A 22,011-nucleotide genomic window follows, 5' to 3' on the forward strand; every position below is an offset into this window, starting at 1 on the left:
GACTCACACAGAGACCCACAGACTCACACAGAGACCCACATTCACACAGAGACCCACAGACTCTCACACAGACCCACTCTCACAGACTCACACACAGACACACAGACTCACACAGAGACACACAGACTCACACAGAAACCCACAGACTCACGCAGAGACACACAGACTCACACAGAGACCCACAGACTCACACAGAAACCCACAGACTCACACACAGACCCATAGACTCACACAGAGAACCAGACACACACACAGACCCACAGACTCTCACAGAAACCCACATTCACACAGAAACCCACAGACTCACACACAGACCCATAGACTCACACAGAGACCCACAGACTCACACAGAGACCCACAAACTCACAAACAGACCCACTCTCACAGAGACTCACACACAGAGACCCACAGACTCACACAGACTCACACACAGACCCACTCTCACAGAGACTCACACACAGAGACCCACAGACTCACACAGACTCACACACAGACCCACTCTCACCGAGACTCACACACAGAAACCCACAGACTCACACAGAGACCCACAGACTCACACAGAGACCCATAGAAGTATAGCTTGCGCTGTGGAGAAGTGGGGACACAAAGGTGGTATGGAATCGTCACGGCCACCCCACTCCCTCACTGTCTAGGGGCTACACGGGCACCTTTGTCTTTGTGTGCGAATGGTGGTGGGTGAGCAGAGAATGGGAGTAGATGTAATGTTCATAAATAATACAAAAGACAACGACAAAGATACCCCGTACAGCCTTAACAGACTGTAGGGTAGACGTAGTGCAGCTCACCGCTGCACTACCGCTACCCACATAATAATACAATAATAGATAACACGGGACCCTATTCACGCTCACCTATTGACTCACCGACTCAGCCACTCACCCCCACACACAAACCCCCTGAATCACTCACCCACCCACTCTCTCTGTCAGCCGAGCCCTCATCCGTACACGCACCCACACGCTCACTCGCCCACTCGCCCACTCACCCACTCACTCACTCACCCACTCGCTCACGCACCCACACGCTCACTCACCCACTCACTCACCCACTCACCCACTCGCTCACCCACTCACTCACTCACCCACCCACTCACTCACCCACTCGCTCACGCACCCACACGCTCACTCACCCACTCACCCACCCACTCACCCACTCGCTCACTCACCCACTCGCTCACTCACCCACCCACCCACTCGCTCACCCACTCACCAACCTCGCTCTTGCACTTAACTCCCTTGACCAATCGCTCACCCACCCACTCTCTCAGCCGAGCAATCATCCGCTCACTCACCCACTTGCTCGCTCACCTACGCAGTGACCCACTCACTCTCTTGACCCATCACTCGCTTGTCCCCTCACCCGCTCACGCTCTAACTCACCCACTCTTTCTCTCACTCTCTTTACCAATCACTCACTCACCCACAGACTCGCCTACATACACACCGACTCACTCACTCACTCACCCGACGACTCACTTATTCACTCTCTCTCTCACACTCCCCTCCGTGGCTCTGTCCACCGCATCGCTCCGTGTTTACATTTCTCTAGAACAAAGGACAGCTCAGGACAGACCACGAGGTCAAACTTGATTTTCAAGAGACACGGAGACACACGGAGACACGCGGAGACACGCGGAGACACGCGGAGACACACAGAGACACGTGGAGACACGCGGAGACACACAGAGACACACAGAAACACACAGAGACACGCGGAGACACACAAAGACACGCGGAGACACACGGAGACACACGGAGACACGCAGAGACACGCGGAGACACGCGGAGACACACGGAGACACACGGAGACACGCGGAGACACGCGGAGGCACACACAAGGGCGACTGTGATGGGGACTTAATGATTGGGTGTGTGCACCTCCTGTGTGCGTGCAGTGAGTGGGTGTGTGTCTGTGTGCGTGCAGTGAGTGGGTGTGTGTCTGTGTGCGTGCAGTGAGTGGGTGTGTGTCTGTGTGCGTGCAGTGAGTGGGTGTGTGTCTGTGTGCGTGACAATAGGCGACCCGAGTTCGAATTCCGCTCACGGCCGACACCAGAGACGATTATCTGAACCGGTCCTGGGCCTCCCCTAGGTCTACTCAGCCTCAAACGAGTACTCGGTGCGGTGTGTAGTAAATATCGCCACTGGGGAGACAAAGGCGGCCGGGCGTAGCGCTGGCCACCCACCCCCTCGTGTGCCGTGCCGGCCTTCATAGGTGCCGCTCGCTAACAGCACTTGCCCCTACAGTCTGTTGAGGCTACACGGGGGATCTTTGTCTTTTGTCTGAGTGTGTGCAAGTGAGCAATGGTATGTGTAAGTGTGTGTGTCAACGAGCAGTGTGTGTGTGTGTCAACGAGCAGGTTCATGTGTGTGTGTGAGCGTGTGAGTGTGTGAGTGTGTGAGTGTGTGGGTGTGAGTGTGTGCGAGTGTGTGCGAGTGTGTGTGAGTGTGTGAGTGTGTGCGAGTGTGTGTGAGTGTGGGTGTGTGTGTGTGTGAGTGTGTGAGTGTGCGTGTGAGTGTGTGAGTGTGTGAGTGCGTGTGTGTGAGTGCGTGTGTGTGAGTGTGTGTGAGTGTGCGTGCGAGTGAGTGTGTGTGTGAGTGAGTGTGTGAGTGTGAGAGTGTGTGTGTGAGTGTGTGAGTGTGTGTGAGAGTGTGTGAGTGTGTGCGAGTGTGTGTGAGTGTGGGTGTGTGTGTGTGTGAATGTGTGAGTGAGTGTGTGAGTGTGTGAGTGCGTGTGTGTGTGAGTGTGTGTGAGTGTGCGTGCGAGTGAGTGTGTGTGTGAGTGTGTGAGTGTGAGAGTGTGTGTGTGAGTGTGTGAGTGTGTGTGAGAGTGAGTGTGTGTGTGAGTGTGTGAGTGAGTGTGTGAGTGTGAGAGTGAGTGTGTGAGTGTGTGTGTGAGTGCGTGTGAGTGTGCGTGCGAGTGAGTGTGTGAGTGTGTGAGTGTGAGAGTGAGTGTGTGAGTGTGTGTGTGAGTGTGTGTGAGTGTGCGTGCGAGTGAGTGTGTGAGTGTGTGTGAGTGTGTGAGTGTGAGAGTGAGTGTGTGTGTGTGAGTGAGTGTGTGAGTGTGAGAGTGTGTGTGTGAGTGTGTGAGTGTGTGTGAGTGTGCGTGCGAGTGAGTGTGTGTGTGTGAGTGAGTGTGTGAGTGTGTGAGTGTGTGTGTGAGTGTGTGAGTGTGTGAGTGTGTGTGAGAGTGAGTGTGTGTGTGAGTGTGTGAGTGAGTGTGTGAGTGAGTGTGTGAGTGTGAGAGTGAGTGTGTGAGTGTGTGTGTGAGTGCGTGTGTGTTAAAAGGGGTGGCGTGACAGTGTGCGTGGGTGTATTTTAAGCCCGTGCGTGTGTGCGCAAGGTGCGGATGTGTGCTCTGCTCGTGTGTGCGTGGCTTGTGTGTCAGTGGGTGTAGTGGACCGTGTGTGTGCGTGTGTGCGCGTGTGTGCGCGTGTGTGCGTGTGTGTGTGCGTGTCTGTGTGTATCTGTTGTTGAAGCATCCATATGGGCTGTGTGTGTGCGTGTTGTGCGAGTGTGAGTGAGTGTGTGAGTATGTGTGTATGTGTGCGAGTATGTGAGTGAGTGTGTACGCGTGTGTGTGCGTGTCTGTGTGTATCTGTTGTTGAATCATCTATATGGGCTGTGTGTGTGTGTGCGTGTTGTGCGAGTGTGATGTACGATCTCAATGTTTGTCTTTCACGTGTGTCTGTGTCGGTATGTGTGTGTGTGAGGGTATATGTGAATATACAGTCTGTAGCGGTATATGCCTGTGTGTGTGTGTGACTGTGTGTTGGGGAGCGGTGGTGTAGTGGTTAGCGCTACGCTGCGCTACGAACCTGGCGACCCGAGTTTGAAACCCGCTCTCGGCCAACGCCGGTGACGATTATCTGAACCGGTCCTGGACGTCCCCTAGGTCGACTCAGCCTCAAACGAGTACAAGGTGCAGTGTGCAAACATCGCCACTGGGGAGACAAAGACGGCCGGCCGTGGAGCTGGTCACCCACCCCCTCGTGTGCCGTGCCGGCCTTCATAGGTGCCGCTCGCTAACAGCACTTGCCCCTGCAGTTTGTCAAGGCTACACGGGGGATCTTTGTCTTTTTCTTTGTGTGTGTCCATGTGTGTATAATCACATGCTGGGAGCGGTGGCGCAGTAGTTAGCACACTGCTCAACGAACCCGGCGACCTGAGTTCAACTCCCGCTCGTGGCCAATAACAGCGGTGAATATTTGAACCGGGCATGGGCCCCCACTTAGGTCGACTCAGCCTTAAATGAGCATCTGTTGCGATGTAGAAGCATCGCCGCACGCGAGGCGTGGTGCTGGCCACCCTCAGAATCAGACACGTGACCTGACAAAGAGACACAACGAGACCCATGGAGACCCAGAGACGCATAGAGACCCACAGACTCCCACGGAGACCACCTGACTCAACACGGCCAGCAACAAGCAGCGTGGGGGGGGGGGCGATGGTGCCGTGTCCACCAGAACCACACCGCACCGTACCCACACCATGACGCTGAACTTCTTTCGCACCGTACGTAGCCAACCCACCAACCGCAAAGCTGCAAGTCAGGGGGCTTGAACTGCTCCCTGCGATCGCTCCCGCCCTGTTCCCCCCACTCCCCCCCCCCCGCTCCCCCCGCCCCCCCCCCCCCGCTCCCCCCCCCCGCTCCCCCCCCGCTCCCTCCCCCGCTCTATCACCGAGCGTGCAGCTACCCGGCCGAATCGGGGGTTGAGGAGGAGGGGGAGCGGTGGGAATGGGTAATGGGGGGGGGGCAGCGGATTTAAAATTCCATTTTGTGAGCAAGGACCAGGCCGCGATGTGATGGTGATGGTGGTTGAGTGTTGTGTGTTCGTGTCTGGCTGACTCGTTTGCCTTTCTTGTACTGTGCACTCCTGCCGTGGTTGTGCCTTGTTGTGGTTGTTGTGGTTGTGCCTTGTTGTTGTGGTTGTTGTGGTTGTTGTGGTTGTGCCTTGTTGTTGTGGTTGTTGTGGTTGTGCCCGCTTTGACCCCGTGCCGCTGACTGGACAAGCGTTAAAAAGAGCTTCATAGATCATCGGATTCCTCCAGATAATAAAACACATGCCGACAAGGTGGGAGTGGGATCATCGTCACGAAATGCCGCCACGAGGCGACGAACGGCACGGATTGATAACAATCATCGTCATCGTCGTCGTCATCGTCACACCGACACAGACGCGGACACTCATAGCGAGAGTATCTGTGCGAAACACAGACTCCACATAGCCAGCGCTGGTGAGTGTGTGAACAGGATTTTAACCCGTGTCACACACACACACACTTACTCTCACTCACACACTCACACACACTCTCACACTCACACACTCTCACACACACACACTCACACACTCACTCACACTCTCACACACACACACTCACACACACCAATATTCTCACACACACTCACACATTTACACACTCACTCACACTCTCACTCATACTCCCACACACACACACTCACACACTTACTCTCACTCACACACTCACACACACTCTCACACACACACACTTACACACACACTCACACACTCTCACACACACACACACCAATACTCTCACACACACTCACACACTTACACACACGCACACACTTACACACTCTCACACACACTCACACACTCACTCTCACACATTTACACACTCTCACACACACTCACACACGCTCACACACACACACTCACACAAACCAATACTCTCACACACTCACACACAATCACACACAGACCAATACTCTCACACACACTCACACACACACCAATACTCACACACACACACTCACACACACACCCCCCCCCAAATACTGACACACACACTCTCACACTCACACACTCACACACACACTCTCTCTCACACACACACTCTCACACACACTCACACACATCTACACACACACTCTCTTACACACTCACACACACCTACATCTACACACACACATCTACACACACACACTCCACACACACACATCTACACACACTCTCTCTTACACACTCACACACATTCTCTTACTCACACACACATCTACACACATCTACACACACACTCTCAGACACACTCACACACATTCTCTTACACACTCACACACATCTACACACACTCACACACATCTACACACACACACTCTTACACACTCACACACACACATCTACACACAAAGACAAAGATCCCCCGTATAGCCTGAACAGACTGTAGGGGCAAGTGCTGTTAGCGAGCACCTATGAAGGCCGGAACGGTACACGAGGGGGTGGGTGGCCAGCACCACGCCCGACCGCCTTTGTCTCCCTAGTGGCGATGTTTACACACCGCACCAGGTACTCATTTAAGGCTGAGTCGACCTAGGGGAGGCCCAGGACCGGTTCAGATAATCGTCACTGGTGTTAGCCGTGAGCGGGAATCGAACCCGGGTCGCCAGGTTCATAGCGCAGCGCGCTAACCGCTACACTACCGCTCCCCACACACACACACATCTACACACACACTCTCTTACACACACACACACTCTCACATCTACACACATCTACACACACACGGTCTACACCGTGACCACCCCGACAGAGAAACGTCCACCCTGACGTTCACCCCACGACTACGGCGGCAGCGGAGCCGTGAGACATCATCAACATCCACCAACACACAGAACAACATCGCCATGGTGGTGATGGTGGTGATGGTGGTGAAGAAAAATAACAATTAGAACGAACACAATGCGATCCGGATCCAGCGCGGTGGATCTGCGCCTGGATTTGCGTCCAGCCGGGGAGTTTAAAATGCAAGAATTTCCCTGCGTGCCGGGCGAGACCAACTGGGCGATAAGCGCGGGGGGGGGGAGGTAGCTCCACTCTGGGGGTGCCGTGCAGGGCTCTGCTACGGGGAGATAGGGGGCAGCAAAGGAATGCTTCACTCGTGTGTGTAGGTGTGTGTGTGTAGGTGTGTGTGTGTATGTGTGTAGGTGTGTGTGTTTAGGTGTGTGTGTGTGTGTAGGTGTGTGTGTAGATGTGTGGAAGCTACCTGGTCTGTCGCTCCGCACGAAGCTTCAGGTCTTCTCGGCCACGGTCATTCCCTCCCTTCTCTACGCTTGCGAGACGTGGACCCCCCTGGTGGAGCATCTTCGCCGGTTGGAAACATTTAGGCTGGCCTGCCTACGATCCATCCTGGGTTTAACCAGGCTGGATTGTGTGAGGAGCTCACAAATCCTTGAAAGATCTGGGCAAAGTCCCATCAGTGAGCTCCTCCGGCAGGCAAGGCTGCGTTGGCTGGGTCATGTAGCCCGCATGCCCAGCCACCGCATGCCTAAACAGCTTTTGTTCGGCCGGATCGAGGGGGCTAGACGGGCGCGGCACGGGCTGGAGAAGAGATGGAGTGATGTGGTACAGGAGGACGTGGAGCTGAGTGGACTTGCCGATGACTGGTACCAGCGGTGTCAAGATCGGCCTCAGTGGAGGAGGCTCGTGAAGGACGCTACTGGGCAGTTGGAGGCAGTCGCCCTCCAACAACAACGGAGGGCGGAGGAGCGACGCTCACAACAACGAGCGGAGCGCCGGGTGGCTAAAGCACAGCAAGTTGGCACAGTAGGGGGCACAGGTGGTGCATCAGCCAGTCATCTCGGTCATCTCGGTCAGTCGACCAGTGGCACCTGGGTCTGCCCCGTGACCTCCTGCCAGCGGGCTTTCGACACTTCACGTGGCCTCAAGGTGCACTTGGCCTGGCACAAGCATCGTGGTGACGTCACCGCCACTTAGTGGCGAATGGCGGTTGTTGTTGTTGTTGTTGTGTAGATGTGTGTGTGTGTAGGTGTGTGTGTGTGTGTAGGTGTGTGTGTGTAGATGTGTGTAGATGTGAGTGTGTGTGTAGATGTGTGTGTGTGTAGATGTGTGTGTGTGTAAATGTGTGTAGATGTGTGTGTATGTAGGTGTGTGTGTGTGTAGGTAGATGTGTGTGTATGTAGATGTGTGTGTGTATGTAGGTGTGTGTGTATGTAGATGTGTGTGTGTAAATGTGTGTAGATGTGTTTATGTAAATGTGTGTGTGTGTAGATGTGTGTATGTAAATGTGTGTAGATGTGTTTATGTAAATGTGTGTGTGTAGATGTGTGTATGTAGATGTGTGTGCATGTAGATGTGTTTTGGCCTTCATAGGTGCTCGCTAAGAGCACTTGTCCCCAGAGTGTGTCACGACTATATGGGGATCTTTGTCTTTGCATGTGTGTGAGTCTTTGCGTGTGTGAGTGTGGATGTCTTTGTGTGTGTGAGCGGATGCTGTATCTGAGTGTGTGTGAGTATAGTGTGTGTGTAGTGTTTGTGCGTGTGTGTGTAGATGTGTGAGTGTGTATAAGTGTGCGTACGTAGATTTGTGTGTGTGTATAAGTGTGTGTGTAGATTTGTGAGTGTGTGTGTGGAGATTTGTGTGTGTATAAGTGTGTGTGTGAGTATAGGTGTGTGTGTGTAGATTTGTGTGTGTGTGTGTGTATATAAGTGTGTGTGTATAAGTGAGTGTGTAGATTTGTGTGTGTGTGTAAGTCTGTGTAAGTGTGTGTGTGTAGATTTGTGAGTGTGTGTGTGGAGATTTGTGTGTGTGAAGATTTGTGTGTGTGTATATAAGTGTGTGTGTTGATTTGTGAGTGTGTGTGTGGAGATTTGTGTGTGTGTATATAAGTGTGTGTGTTGATTTGTGAGTGTGTGTGTGGAGATTTGTGTGTGTGTATAAGTGTGTGTGTGAGTATAGGTGTGTGTGTGTATATATAAGTGTGTGTGTATAAGTGAGTGTGTAGATTTGTGTGTGTGTGTAAGTGTGTGTGTGTTGATTTGTGAGTGTGTGTGTGGAGATTTGTGTGTGTGTATAAGTGTGTGTGTGAGTATAGGTGGGGTGTGTAGATTTGTGTGTGTGTATATATAAGTGTGTGTGTATAAGTGAGTGTGTGTAGATTTGTCTGTGTGTGTGTGTAGATGTGTGAGTGTGTGTGTGGAGATTTGTGTGTGTGTATAAGTGTGTGTGTGAGTATAGGTGTGTGTGTGTAGATTTGTGTGTGTATATAAGTGTGTGTGTATAAGTGAGTTTGTGTGTAAGCGTGTGTGTAAGTCTGTGTGTGTGTAGATTTGTGAGTGTGTGTGGAGATTTGTGTGTGTATAAGTGTGTGTGTGTAAGTGTGTGTGTCTGTGTTTCTCTGTGTGTGTCTCTGTGTGTGTGTCTCTGTCTGTGTGTGTCTCTGTCTGTGTGTGTCTCTGTCTGTGTGTGTCTCTGTCTGTGTGTGTCTCTGTCTGTGTGTGTCTCTGTGTGTGTGTGTCTCTGTGTGTGTCTGTGTGCGTCTGTCTCTGTGTGTCTCTGTGTGTGTGTCACCTTGTGGGGAGCGGTGGTGCAGCGGTTAGCGCTACGCTGCGCTACGAACCCGGCGACCCGAGTTTGATTCCCGCTCACGGCCAACACCAGCGAAGATTATTATCCGACCCGTTCCTGGGGCCTCCCCTAGGTCGACTCAGCCTCAAATGAGTACCTGGTGCGGTGCGTAAACATCGCCACAGGGGAGACAAAGGCGGCCGGGCGTGGTGCTGACCACATTCATAGATGCCACTCTCTAACAGCACTTGCCCCTACAGTCCTTGAAGGCTACACGGGCGATTGCCCAACCACCACCAAGCGAAGCTTACCAGCCAACAGCACTTGCCCCGAGAGGCCGTGTGGACTACGCGGGTGGCCTTTGTCATTGGCAGCGCGTGGCCGTGTTACAGTGGGCTCTCTGCTGCACGTGTGCCGCTTACTCGTCATACATACTGATGATGATGATGATCGACACTGCTCCACACTGCTCGCACTGCTCGCCCTGGTGGCAGAGCCTTCACCGCGGTGCTGTCTGCCAGGGATGGACAGGGAGACACACAACAGAGAGAGACGCAGTGAGACAGACACAGAGACACACACAGAGAGAGACACACAGAGAGAGACACAGTGAGACAGACACAGAGAGAGACACACACAGAGAGAGAGACACACACAGAGAGAGAGACACAGAGAGACACAGAGAGACAGACACACACAGAGAGAGAGACGCAGTGAGACAGACACAGAGACACACACAGAGAGAGACACACAGAGAGAGACACAGTGAGACAGACACGCAGTGAGAGACACACACAGAGAGAGAGACACACACAGAGAGAGAGACACAGAGAGACACAGAGAGACAGACACACACAGAGAGAGAGACGCAGTGAGACAGACACAGAGAGAGACACACACAGAGAGAGAGAGAGAGACACACACACAGAGAGATACACACACAGAGACACACACAGAGACACAAAGAGACACACACAGACACACACACAGAGACACACACAGAGACACACACACACACATACACAGAGAGACACACACACAGAGACACACAGAGACACACACACACAGAGAGATGATGATGATGATATGCAACATTCAACCGAAGGAATCATCTCTGGTTGAACGTTGACCCCCCCCCCCCCGCCGTGCCTTGGTGCCTACAGAGGAGACACACTCTGGTGCACGACGTCTCGAGCACAAGTCTCCCCGCAATGGACGAGCAGGCGATCACCTGCCTCCTCCTCCTCCTCCACAACCTCCACAACCTCTCTCTCTCTCAACACGAGAGAAAATCACCAGCAGCAGCAGCGGGGCTTGATATTCTAACCCATCGGCCACCAACAATCATTGCCTCAAATTTCGATTTAAAGCTTTCGTGACTGCAGGGATTCATCTTCTTGGTTCTTTCGGTAAAGTCACGTAGAAGGGAAATAATAAAATAATAAAAATAAAACATAATACATTCTTTTATTTTATTATGTTTTATTTTTATTATTTTATTACTTCCCTTCTACGTGACTTTACCGAAAGAACCAAGAAGAATCACTGCCTCACTTACGAGGGGGGGGCGTGGGGGGGTCACCCCTTGACGGGTTTCGCCGCCCGCTGCTCTCATCAGCAGTGCGCAGGGCTCGCTTGGACCGCTGATGGGGAACTGCCAAATGTCTTTGGTTCTTTTGGTAAAAAATAATAATTAGATCGCGACGTTCCGATCGACGACCGTATTCACGTGAAGGTCTTCACCTGAAGAAGGTCGCTTGCTGTTGCGATCGAAACGTCGCCATCTAATTATTATTCTTAAGTTCTTTCGGTAAAAGTCACGTAGGTAAAAAATGAAATTAAAATTAATAAAAAAATAAAAACAATAAAGTTATTTTTATTTCATTTTTTACCTACGTGACTTTACCGAAAGAACTAAGAATGTGAATCCTTGCAGTCACGAAAGCTTCAAATCTATAAGGATCTAATTGTTATTATTTATATTTCTACCCACGTCACTTTACCCAAAGAACCACAGTGTGTGGAGGATTCCTGCAGTCACGAAAACATCGAATCAAGATTCAACTGCATGATGGTTTCTATGCATCTCGGGCCTGTGTAGTGGTGGTGGTGGTGGTGTTGGTGGTGGTGGTGTTCTTGGTGGTGGTGGTGTTGGTGGTGGTGTTGGTGGTGGTGGTCGTGTTGGTGGTGGTCGTGTTGGTGGTGGTCGTGTTGGTGGTGGTCGTGTTGGTGGTGGTGTTGGTGGTGTTGGTGGTGTTGGTGGTGGTGGTGTTGGTGGTGGTGTTGGTGGTGGTGGTCGTGTTGGTGGTGGTCGTGTTGGTGGTGGTCGTGTTGGTGGTGGTGTTGGTGGTGGTGGTGTTGGTGGTGGTGTTGGTGGTGTTGGTGGTGGTGGTGTTGGTGGTGGTGTTGGTGGTGGTGGTGTTGGTGGTGGTGTTGGTGGTGTTGGTGGTGTTGGTGGTGGTGTTGGTGGTGTTGGTGGTGGTGTTGGTGGTGTTGGTGGTGTTGGTGGTGTTGTTGTGTATGGGTCTCCCGGTTGGATATGGCCTCGTGGGAGAGCGGGTTGTCACCGAGGGGAGAGACGCGTGCTGGGCCAGCGCCGCTGACAGCCTCTGGGCTCCTGTCGAGGATTTCAGCTCCAACCCACACCCATTACACCAGGTCTCATCGACTCAGAGACCCGCAGACTCACACAGAGACCCGTAGACTCACACAGAGACCCGTAGACTCACACAGAGACCCGCAGACTCACACAGAGACCCGCAGACTCACACAGAGACCCGTAGACTCTCACAGAGACCCATAGACTCACAGAGACCCGTAGACTCTCAGAAACCCATAGACTCACAGAGACCCATAGACTCACAGAGACCCGTAGACTCTCACAGAGACCCGCAGACTCACACGGAGACTCAAACTCAGAGACCTATATACCCATAAGAGACCGATATACTCGCATAGAAACCTATAGACTCACACAGACCCCATACACTCAGATGGAGGCCTATATGCTCACAGAGACCCACAGACTCACACAGAGACCTGCAGACTCACAGAGACCCACAGACTCACACAGAGACCTGCAGACTCACATACAGATCCGTAGACTCACACGGAGACCTGCAGACTCACAGAGACCCACAGACTCACACACAGACCCAGAGACTCACACAGAGACCTGCAGACTCACAGAGACCCACAGACTCACACAGAGACCTGCAGACTCACATACAGACCCAGAGACTCACACAGAGACCTGCAGACTCACATACAGACCCTACTACAATCACCCAGGAATGTCCTTAACGCTCGTGACGTCACTCCACGTCGACCAGCCCCCCTCAATAATAATCATGAGCAGGTGACCTCAGGAGGGCGTGGGTTCAATCCCGACCCTGACGGTGCCTGCTGCTGCTGCTGTATATTTGGAGTTTGTGTGTCTCTCTCGCTCTCATCATCATCACGGTGGCTAGGAGATGTCAACTACCTCGCCTGGTGTACAGGCGGTCGTGGACTCGATCCCACAGTGGCTAGGAGATGTTAACTACCTCGTCTGGTATACAGGAGGTCGTGGGTCCGATCCCACGGTAGCTATGAGATGTTAACTACCTCGCCTGGTATACAGGAGGTCGTGGGTTCGATTCCGACCCTGAAGCCTGCTGCTGTATATTTGGAGTTTGCGTGTCTCTCTCTCATCATCATCATCATCGTGGCTAGATGTCAACTACCTCGCCTGGTGTACAGGAGGTCGTGGACTCGATCCGACGGTGGCTATGAGATGTTAACTACCTCGTTTGGTGTGCAGGAGGTCGTGGGTTCGATCCCAATCCTGACGGTACCTGCTGCTGTATATTTGGAGTTTGTGTGTCTCTCTCTCATCATCATCTCACAGACTATGAGATGCTAACTACCTCGCCTGGTATACAGGAGGTCGTGGGTCTGATCCCACGATGGCTAGGAGATGTTAACTACCTCGCCTGGTCTACAGGAGGTCGTGGGTTCGATCCCGACCCCGACGCCTGCTGCTGCTGTAGATTTGGAGTTTGCGTGTCTCTCTCCCCGTGGCAGCGTGGATTTTTCTCCTGGCGCTCTGCAATTTCCCTCTCCGTGTACAAACATCGCCACGCGCTTAGAGTATTTCTGGCTGCTATAAATGTCCACGTGATAAGCCACGCCGTTGTGGAGCCATCGTTTGTGATGTCCAGGCCGCTTCTGAAGGAAGAGCTTCAACATACTCTTTGGTTGTTTCGGTAAAGTCACGTAGGTAAAAAATAAATAATAAAAGAAACAACTAAATAAAATCACGACGTTTCGGAGGCAACACAAGCTTCTACATCGCTCGGTGAGCCTCGCCCGGTAAGATAAAACATTTTTTTAATAGTTTAGTTTAGTGTCATACAAATGTGTAGAATTGTAGATAGTGGTTCAGCCCAGGTGGACCAGAGTTCAATTCCCACTTCACGTCCAACATCAGTGGCGAATGTCTGGAGCCAGTGGCAGGCCTCCAACAAGTCGACTCGGACTATAGCTTGGTACCGCGTCTGAACAATTCAAGTAACATTGTGTGTGTGCGTGTGTGTGCATGTGTGTGTGCATGCGTGTGCGCGCGTGTGTGCGTGTGCGTGCGCGTGTGCGTGTGTGTGTGTGCGCGTGTGCATGTGTGTAGTGAGGCCCGGGTAAAACTACGTGGCCGGGAGTCAGAGCCATTCCCTGTACATCTTGGGGTGCGCGACAGGGATGTCCTCTGGCTCCCACATTATTTTACATCTATTTTGACCACGTAGTTCGTGAAGTCTTCAATAGCTGTACCGGAGGAATTTCCATTTGGTACAAATATAATGGGAGGTTGATCGATGCCCGGGTGCGGTCAAGGGATGGCTCCCTATTGCTCAACCACGTTACGTATGCCGACGACCTGGTAATTGCAGCTCACTCAGAGGAGGCGTTGGGAGGCGCTGCTGCTGAACCTGGAGCTTGCCGCTAAGAGGTGGGGCCTTACCATCAGCCCCACCAAAACTAAGCACCTGCCTGGGTATTTTGTACCATCGGACACTCCACCCCCACAACTCCCAATTGGTGATAGGGCAGTTGTGGAGAGAGTGGAGAGTTTCCCATACCTTGGCAGTGTGCTCATGACCGGCTCCGGTTTAACAGCAGAGGTCTCACTCCGAATCAGTCGAGCGGCAATATCTTTTCATCGGTTGCGTAACGCTGTGTGGAAGCTATCTGGTCTATCACTCCGCACAAAGCGTCGGGTTCTTCTCGGCCATGGTCATTCCCTCCCTTCTCTACGATTGCGAAACGTGGACCCCCGTAATGGAACATCTTCGCCGGTTAGAACCATTTAGGCTGGCCTGCCTACGATCCATCCTGGGTTTAACCAGGCTGGAATGTGTGAGGAGCTCACAAATCCTTGAAAGATGTGGACAAAGTCCCATCGGTGAGCTCCTCCGGCAGGCAAGGCTGCGTTTGGCTGGGTCATGTAGTCCGCATGCCCAGCCACCACATGCCTAAACCGCTTTTGTTTGGCTGGATAGAGGGGGCTAAATGGGCGCGGCACGGGCTAGAGAAGAGATGGAGTGATGTGGTACAGGAGGACGTGGAGCTGAGTGGACTTGCCGGTGACTGGTACCAGCGGTGTCAAGATCGGCCTCTGTGGAGGAGGCTTGTGAAGGACGCTACTGGGCAGTTGGAGGCAGTCGCCCTCCAACAACAGAGGGCGGAGGAGCGCCGCTCACAACAACGAGCTGAGTGCCGGGTGGCTAAAGCACAGCACGTTGGCACAGTGGGGGGCACAGGTGGTGCATCAGCCAATCATCTCAGTCATCTCAGTCAGTTGACCCGTGGCACCTGGGTCTGCTCCGTGACCTCCTGCCAGCGGGCGTTCGACACTTCACGTGGCCTGAAGGTGCACATGGCCTGGCACAAGCGTCGTGGTGACGTCACCGCCACTTAGTGGCGAATGACGGTTTTTGTTGTTGTAGCGGGGAGCGGTGGTGTAGTGGTTAGCGCTACGCTGCGCTATGAACCTGGCGACCCAGTTCGATTCCCGCTCACGGCCAACACCAGTGACGTTTATTTGAACCGGTCCTGAGCCTCCCCGAGGTCGACTCAGGCTCAAATGAGTACCTGGTGCGATGTGTAAACATCGCCACTGGAGAGACAAAGGCGGCCGGGCGTGGTGCTGGCCACCCACCCCCTCGTGTACCGTTCCGGCCTTCATAGGTGCTCGCTAACAGCACTTTCCCCTACAGTCCGTTTAGGCTACACGGGGATCTTTGTCTTTGTGTGTGTGTGTGCGTGCGTGTGAGTGTGTGTGTGCGTGTGAGTGTGTGAGTGTGTGCGTGTGAGTGTGTGAGTGTGTGCGTGTGTGCGCATGTGTGCGCGAGTGTGTGCGAGTGTGTGAGTGTGTGCGTGTGTGCGCGAGTGTGTGCGTGTGTGTGTGCGCGAGTGTGTGCGTGTGTGTGTGCGTGAGTGTGTGCGTTTCGATATGGGGGGAGAGTGGAGAAGCCAGGGGCAACCCAGAGTGGGGGGGGGGGGGGTGAGGAGGGGGGGACGTGGACCCCCAGAGTGGGAACTGAACTCGCGTCACCACTGCGCCACCGCTCCCCCACAGTCTCACACGCACTGTACCGTGGACGCACTTACACACTCGAATATCACCACACACACACAGACAAAGATCCCCCGTGTAGCCTTAACAGACTGTCGGGGCAAGTGCTGCTAGCGAGTAGCAGCACCTATGAAGGCCGGCACGGCACACGAGGGGGGTGGGTGGCCAGCGCCACGCCCGACCGCCTTTGTCTCCCCAGTGGCGATGTTTACTACACACCGCACCAGGTACTCATTTGAGGCCGAGTCGACCTAGGGGAGGCCCAGGACCGGTTCAGATATTCGTCACTGAGACACACACACAGACACACACACACAGACACACACAGAAACACACAGAAACACACACAGACACACACACACAGAAACACACACACACAGACACACACAGACACACACAGACACACACACACACAGACACACACACACAGACACACACACACACACAGACACACACACACAGACACCGACACACACACACCACGCGAGCACCCCCCCCCCCCCCGCGCTTCTCAGCCCAGTTGGTTCATTCCACAGCTCCCTCGCCTCGCGCACACAGAATGTAGCAGCAGCAGCAGCGGCAGCAACAAGCTGGGCAAGGGGCAGCGTGAGGGAGCCTCCCCCCTTGGTGGTGGTGGTTGGTGGTGGTGGTGGGGTGGTGGTTGGTGGTGGTGGTTGGTGATGGTATGGTGGTGCTGGTGGTTGGTGGTGCTGGTGGTTGGTGGTGCTGGTGGTGGTGCTGCTGGTGGTGGTGCTGCTGGTGGTGCTGCTGGTGGTGGCTGTGGTGGTGGTGCTGCTGGTGGTGGTGCTGGTGGTTGGTGGTGCTGGTGGTTGGTGGTGCTGGTGGTTGGTGGTGCTGCTGGTGGTGCTGCTGGTGGTGCTGCTGGTGGTGGCTGTGGTGGTGGTGCTGCTGGTGGTGGTGCTGCTGGTGGTGGTGCTGCTGGTGGTGGTGGTGCTGCTGGTGGTGGTGGTTGGTGGTGCTGCTGGTGCTGGAGGTGGTGGTGGTGGTGCTGGTGGTGGTGGTGGTGCTGGTGGTGCTGGTGGTGGTGCTGGTGGTGGTGCTGGTGCTGGTGGTGGTGTTGGTGGTGGTGACTCTGGGGGGGGGGGGGGGCAGCGGCAGACGTGTGGCTTCACCGCGGCCATGTCAGTACACCAACAAGTGGTGTCGTCAGGACGACACGACTTGTTGGTGTACTTGTGTACTTGTTTACTTGTTTACTCGTGTGTGTTTGTTTATCGGTGACGCGGTTGCCGGGCACAGGGACTCCAAATGGCCCAACACACGCGCCGAGCAGACCAACACACACGCCGAGCAGACCAACACACACGCCGAGCAGACCAACACACACGCCGAGCAGACCAACACACACGCCGAGCAGACCAACACACACGCCGAGCAGACCAACACACACGCCGAGCAGACCAACACACACGCCGAGCAGACCAACACACACGCCGAGCAGACCAACACACACGCCGAGCAGACCAACAACACACGCCGAGCAGACCAACACACACGCCGAGCAGACCAACACACACGCCGAGCAGACCAACACACACGCCGAGCAGACCAACACACACGCCGAGCAGGGCAGCAACACGCGGCGCCGTTTTGTGTTTTATTCTGAGAGCTGGGGGGGGGGGGGAAAGAGACGATGATGATGATGGTGGTGGTGATAACGATGGTGGTGGCGATGATTGTGGTGGCGATGGTGGTGGTGATGATGGTGGTGGTGGTGGCGATGATTGTGGTGGCGATGGTGGTGGTGGCGATGGTGGTGGTGGTGGTGGCGATGATTGTGGTGGCGATGGTGGTGGTGGCGATGATGGTGGTGGTGGCGATGATGGTGGTGGTGGTGGTGGCGATGGTGGTGGTGGTGGCGATGGTGGTGGCGGCGATGATTGTGGTGGCGATGATGGTGGTGGTGGTGGCGGTGGTGGTGACGATGGTGGTGGTGGCGATGATGGTGGTGGCGGCGATGATTGGATGAGGGAATCAATTCCATAGTGGAGCAGTGCCAGGGAAGAAGCAGAGAGAGAGAGAGAAGTGAAGTGACGACCTGCAGTGTGAGTGGGTGGGTGGGTGAGTGGGTGGGTGGGTGGGTGAGTGGGTGGGTGGGTGGGTGAGTGAGTGAATGGGTGAGTGAATGGGTGAGTGGGTGAGTGAATGGGTGAGTGGGTGAGTGAATGGGTGAGTGGTGAGTGAATGGGTGAGTGAGTGAATGGGTGAGTGAGTGAATGGGTGAGTGGTGAGTGAATGGGTGAGTGGGTGAGTGAATGGGTGAGTGAGTGAATGGGTGAGTGAGTGAATGGGTGAGTGAATGGGTGAGTGAGTGAGTGGGTGAGTGAGTGGATGGGTGAGTGGGTGAATGGGTGAGTGAGTGAATGGGTCAGTGAGTGAATGGGTGAGTGAGTGAATAGGTGAGCGTGTTGTGGCCTGCAGCGTGGTGAGTGAGTGAGTGGGCGAGCGAGCAACTAAAGACCAACATATTTTCACAACTAAACTTAGCAAAAGCAATCAAGACGCGCGACGTCGTCCCACTTGAGACGGTGCCAAGAGGCATCACGAGGAACGAGCCTCCAGGGAGCGAGAATCACATCCCAGGAAGCCACACGCAGACTCGGCCTTATCCACGACATTGCCAAGTTGCGTTTTTATTCCAACCAGGTAAGGTTCCCGCCGCCACTGAGCTGCTGTGTCGCGCAGTAAGCGAGCTGGCTACCACGAGCGAGAGCTCAACCACGTGGGCGTTTACAGCAGCAGCAGCAGCCAATCAGCTCTCGAGGTGGGCCTCGTGCCTCGAGAGACAGACAGACAGACCACCCCGAGCTGAGCAGCAGCAATTTGTCCAAACGAGCAACACAGTCAACCGGTTTCAACGCTCAGGGTCTCACCAGCAGAGCGTGGGTCAGAGGTCGCAACCGGGTACCCGATACCCGTACCCTACCCGATACCCGGCTACCCGTACCCGGCCGGGTACGGGTACGGGTAGCCGTTTGCGACCCTGGTGCGGCCGGGTACGAGTACGGGTAAGGAATCAAAACCCGCTTGCGACCTCTGGCGTGGGTTCGCCATACAAAACGCTGCCGCTGGGTCAACCAGATGTTGAACTTCTTTCGCGCCTCCGTACACAGCCACTGCGATCATCATCAACGTCAGTGAAGCCGGGGCCCTGCTGCTGAAGGCACACGGCATCAACGTGCCACTCGGGGCTCCACCTTCTAGGTCTCATCAGCAGCAAGAGCCGGGCTCGGTAAACAAACGAGACGGGCAGGAGGCTCTCCGCTTAGACCACTAACAACACCACCAACACTAACATCACCACCAACACTAACATCACCACCACCACCACTAACATCACCACCAACACTAACATCACCACCACCACTAACATCACCACCACCATCACTAACATCACCACCATCACTAACATCACCACCAACACTAACATCACCACCACCAACACTAACATCACCACCAACACTAACATCACCACCACCAACACTAACATCACCACCACCATCACTAACATCAACACCAACACTAACATCACCACCACCATCACTAACATCACCACCAACACTAACATCACCACCACCAACACTAACATCACCACCACCAACACTAACATCACCACCACCACACTAACATCACCACCACCATCACTAACATCACCACCAACACTAACATCACCACCAACACTAACATCACCACCACCATCACTAACATCACCACCACCATCACTAATCACCACCAACACTAACATCACCACCACCATCACTAACATCACCACCACCATCACTAACATCACCACCAACACTAACATCACCACCACCATCACTAACATGACCACCACCATCACTAACATGACCACCACCATCACTAACATCACCACCACCATCACTAACATCACCACCAACACTAACATCACCACCACCATCATCACCACCACCACCACCATCATCATCACCACCATCATCAACACCATCACCACCACCATCACCACCACCACCACCACCATCACCACCACCACCACCATCATCAACACCATCACCACCACCGCCATCACCACCACCACCATCACCATCATCACCACAACCACCATCACCACCACCGCCCTCCCTGCCGCTCTATCAGGAAGCCAGCGGAGCGACACGCCACTTCTACATCATCAGCAGCAGCAGCGTTGGAAATTAATTGACTTGTAACAAATTTTTCGCGTCTTGGTTTGTCGTCCTTCCGAGCGCACCTCCGATCGGCGTGGCGGGCGAGGTCACGGTACTCTGCGTGCGAAGCCAAGCCGGCCCGCAAGAGGTGCCGGCATTAACCGCGGCCGTGGCACCGATGTCCGTCGAACGGCGTTGCCAAAATTGCGAGGTCCAGAAATCTGGCCGAGAGATGGGAACTGCGCGTGATGGCGCTGTCCCCCGGCTCCGAGAGCGAGTGCCACGGTGTTACTGTGTAGCACGGTGTTAGTACGGTGTTACTGTGTAGCACGGTGTTAGCACGGTGTTAGTACGGTGTTACTGTGTAGCACGGTGTTAGTACGGTGTTACTGTGTAGCACAGTGTTACTGTGTAGCACGGTGTTAGTACGGTGTTACTGTGTAGCACGGTGTTAGCACGGTGTTAGTACGGTGTTACTGTGTAGCACGGTGTTAGTACGGTGTTACTGTGTAGCACAGTGTTACTGTGTAGCACGGTGTTAGTACGGTGTTACTGTGTAGCACGGTGTTAGCACGGTGTTAGTACGGTGTTACTGTGTAGCACGGTGTTAGTACGGTGTTACTGTGTAGCACAGTGTTACTGTGTAGCACGGTGTTAGTACGGTGTTACTGTGTAGCACGGTGTTAGTACGGTGTTACTGTGTAGCATGGACGACGTACGGAGAAACCTCGAGATTTCCCGGGGACAGCCAACTCACTGCTCACCCGCTCACCCACTCACCCGCCCACTCACTCACCCGCTCACCTGCCCACTCACTCACTCGCTCGCCTGCCTACTCTCCCACCCCCCCACCCGCCCACTCACTCGCCCACCCGCCCACTCACTCACCTACCCACTCACCCACTCACACACCCATCCACCAACTCATCCGCTCGCTCTCCCGCTCGCTCACCCACTCGCTCACCCACCCGCCCACTCACACACCCACCCACCCGCTCACTCGCTCACCCACCCGCCCACCCGCTCACTCGCTCACTCGCTCGCCCACTCGCCCACCCGCTCACTCGCTCACCCACTCGCCCACTCGCTCACCCACCCACTCACCCACTCACCCACTCACCCACCCGCCCACCCGCCCACTCACACGCCCGCCCGCCCGCCCGCCCGCCCACTCGCCCACCCACCCGCCCACCCACCCGTCCACTCACCCACCCTCCCTCCCATCAACCTGCCCGGCTTGCGGCACGACGGCGCTTCACAGCCAGGTGTGGCACAGCCAGCGTGCCGCCCTCCCCACGAGTGATTCTTTGCGTCAGGCCACATGCAGATCCCACCAAATCTGTGTCGTGGGACCCTCCACCACCCAATAGTTCATTTCTCGCTTAAAATGGATTGGTTGTTCCTGTGATGACACCTATTTAAGAGTGGGTGATTGAGTGAGTGGGCGGGGTGAGTGGGTTTCTGAGTGCGTGGGGTGAGTGTTTTAGTGGGTGTGTAAGTGGGTGAGTGGGGTGAGTGGATGAGTCGGTTAGTAGGTGGGGTGAGTGGGTGTGTAAGTGGGTGAGTGAGTGGGTGTGTAAGTAGGTGAGTGGGGGGATGAGTGAATGAGTAGGCGAGTAGGTGAGGTGAGTAGGTGTGTAAGTGGATGTGTAAATGGGTGAGTGGGGTGAGTGGATGAGAAGGTAAGTGGGTGAGTGAGTGGGTGTGTGATTGGGTGGGTGTGTGATTGGGTGGGTGTGTGATTGGGTGGGTGAGTGGGGGGATGAGTAGGTGAGTAGGTGTGTAAGTGGGTGTTTGAGTGGGTGTGTAAATGGGTGAATGAGTGGGGTGAGTGGATGAGGAGGTGAGTGAGTGGGTGTGTGATTGGGTGGGTGGGTGAGTGGAGGGA

At 54.3% G+C, this 22,011-nt stretch overlaps 1 protein-coding gene across 1 annotated transcript in view; it reads right to left on the reverse strand.

Annotated features, from left to right (window-relative positions):
* LOC133358556 (B-cell CLL/lymphoma 9 protein-like) overlaps positions 1-22,011 on the reverse strand; it is a 75,023-nt gene that overhangs the window by 19,737 nt on the left and 33,275 nt on the right. Inside the window, 1 exon segment of the mRNA XM_061576922.1 lies at positions 9,770-9,861. The gene's annotated coding sequence lies outside the window, so the exon portion shown is untranslated.

Source organism: Lethenteron reissneri, chromosome 62 (genome assembly GCF_015708825.2).
Source record: "Lethenteron reissneri isolate LAM-NWPU_2019-01 chromosome 62, ASM1570882v1, whole genome shotgun sequence".
Lineage (NCBI taxonomy): Eukaryota > Metazoa > Chordata > Hyperoartia > Petromyzontiformes > Petromyzontidae > Lethenteron > Lethenteron reissneri.